This window comes from Myotis lucifugus, unplaced genomic scaffold, assembly GCF_000147115.1.
Source record: "Myotis lucifugus unplaced genomic scaffold, Myoluc2.0 scaffold_226, whole genome shotgun sequence".
In the NCBI taxonomy this organism is placed as follows: domain Eukaryota; kingdom Metazoa; phylum Chordata; class Mammalia; order Chiroptera; family Vespertilionidae; genus Myotis; species Myotis lucifugus.
The window spans coordinates 1904547-1906852 of NW_005871274.1; the positions used below are offsets into that span (position 1 = coordinate 1904547).

A 2306-nucleotide genomic window follows, 5' to 3' on the forward strand; every position below is an offset into this window, starting at 1 on the left:
AAGGCTCAGGTCCTACAGCGTAGACTGAAGGGGCTGCCCAGGTTGCAAGGTGCACATGTTGATTACAGATAGCAAGGAAGCTCCGGGAGGCTGCTCCGCCTTCAGACTCGGTTTCTGAGCTGAGTAAAGTGAGACTCGGGCTGTCTTAAACTGTCTTGATTTGTAAAAACAAGATAAAATTGCATATGGCTGCCCAATGGGCTTGAATGCTAACCTCTCCCTGACCCTAAAGAACCTGGATACAACAAATCAGTATCATGAAACATTAGAGCAGAGAACCTAGAAAATCACCTGATCCTACCCTGAACATCATTGAGGATTTTGGCATCATTCTCATGGGACACAAAAGTGATAGCCAGGCCTTTGGTGCCAACGCGACCGGCACGGGCCACCGGTGGAGGTAGGTGTCCGAGTCCCCAGGCATGTCATAATTGAAGACGATGTTGACTCGCTCCATGTCCATCCCTCGGCCAAACAGATTGGTGGCCACCAGGATCCGCTGCTGAAAGTCCTTGAACTGCTGATAGCGTGATAGGCGCTCCTCCTGGGCCATGGCCCTGTGGGTGGCGATGGCTGGGAAATTCTGTTCCACAAGTAGCTGGGCCAGGGCCATGCAGCACTGCACCGACCTCACGCAGATCACCACCTGGTTAAACTCTAGCACGTCCAGGAGGTCGAAGAGTACGGTTCTTTTCGCTGTCTTCGAGCTTGACATAGTACTGCTGCAGCCCAAGCAGCGTGAGCTTGGTCTCGTCGTCCACCAACACCTCCATGGGATCTTGCATGAACTTCCTGCAGATGGGCCGGATCTCCTTGCTCAGTGTGGCACTGAACATCGTGCACTGCTTCTCGTGTGGCGTCAGCCAAAAGATCTCCTGTACATCCTGCCGCATGTCCAGCTGCTCCAGCATCTTGTCACACTCATCCAGCACAAAGTGCTTCACGTTTCTCAGGTTGAGGCTCCTGTTTCGCACGAGTGCCAAGATGCGACCTGGAGTCCCCACCACGACGTGGGGACAGTTCTTCTTCAACACCTCTTTGTCCTTCTTGATGGGAAGACCCCCAAAGAACAAGGACACCTTGACACTGGGCATGTACTTGGAGAAGCGCTCATACTCCTTCCTGATCTGAAAGGCCAGCTCCCGAGTGTGGTACATGACCAGGGCGGTCACCTGTCCATTGATGGGTGCAATCTGCTGTAGGGTGGCCAGCACGAAGACTGCAGTCTTGCCCATTCCAGACTGGGCCTGGCACAGGACATCCATGCCCAGGATGGCTTGGGGAGTACACTGGTGCTGAACCTCAGATGGATGCTCAAAGCCACAGTCCACTATGGCCCTCAGGAACTCAGGCTTCAGCAGAAAGTCCCGGAAGCCAGAGCTGTGGATGGAAACGTAGGACCCCTTGACATCTTTCTTGGGGGTTACTGGGGTGCTCTCTGTAGGAGCCTGGGGCACTTCATCTTCCTCATAATCCAGAAGCTCGTTTTCCACATCCTGTTCCGCCATCATACTGGTTCCCCGTTCGCCTCCGTGCGCTCATAGAGTGGACACGAGCTAGAGCGCTTCCTACCTCCTGCGTTGGATCACAAGCCCGTATTTTTTTTTGAGTTTTACAATATTAACAATTTATTATATTCAATGACTTCTCCCTCTTTCATACATTATTCAATAAATCTTATATTATTTTTTATGTTATAGGTACACATGAAAGGGATCTAAGATATAATGGAAAGTAATAGGTATGCCTAGCCTGAATGCAATGCATACATTGTTTCATTATGTGTGTGTGTGTGTGTGTGTGTGTGTGTGTGCAGGCATGTGTGTATCAGCCTATGAAATACACTATCTATTTGTACCACTGGATTAATCACATGAGCGTTTCAGCTTTGATACTCTCATTTCTAAAAAGGGGAAAATATCTTTTAAAGTCATTTCCCAGAATTACAGGGTAGATGAGTTAGTGATTAAAGCACTTTGAAAATAAAATATTATCAATGCAAATTAACATCATTAAGCATTCTTATTCATTGTATGTGCTTTTATAAAGAAAAGCATAATAAACTCAACACATTCAAAAAAGAAAGTAACCTTTTCTGATTTTTTAATAATTTTGAAAATGTTTCAAAAGGTTTGCCATTCAGTCAGGTCACAAAGCTCTGCGGGAAGTGTCATCTTTGAGGATAAGACTAAATATGTTCTTAGCAATAAATACCACCTCTCAATTTTTTTAAAGTCAACAAGCTAGTTCGGAGAGAAAAATAATTCTTTTCTTTATCCCTTAACTTTATTTATTTATTTATTTTT

The 2306-nt window shown here is 46.4% G+C and overlaps 1 pseudogene; it reads right to left on the reverse strand.

The window, feature by feature from the left end:
* Positions 1 to 287: 287 nt before the first annotated feature.
* LOC102437916 lies at positions 288 to 1511 on the reverse strand (annotated as a pseudogene).
* Between the last annotated feature and the right edge of the window lie 795 nt (positions 1512 to 2306).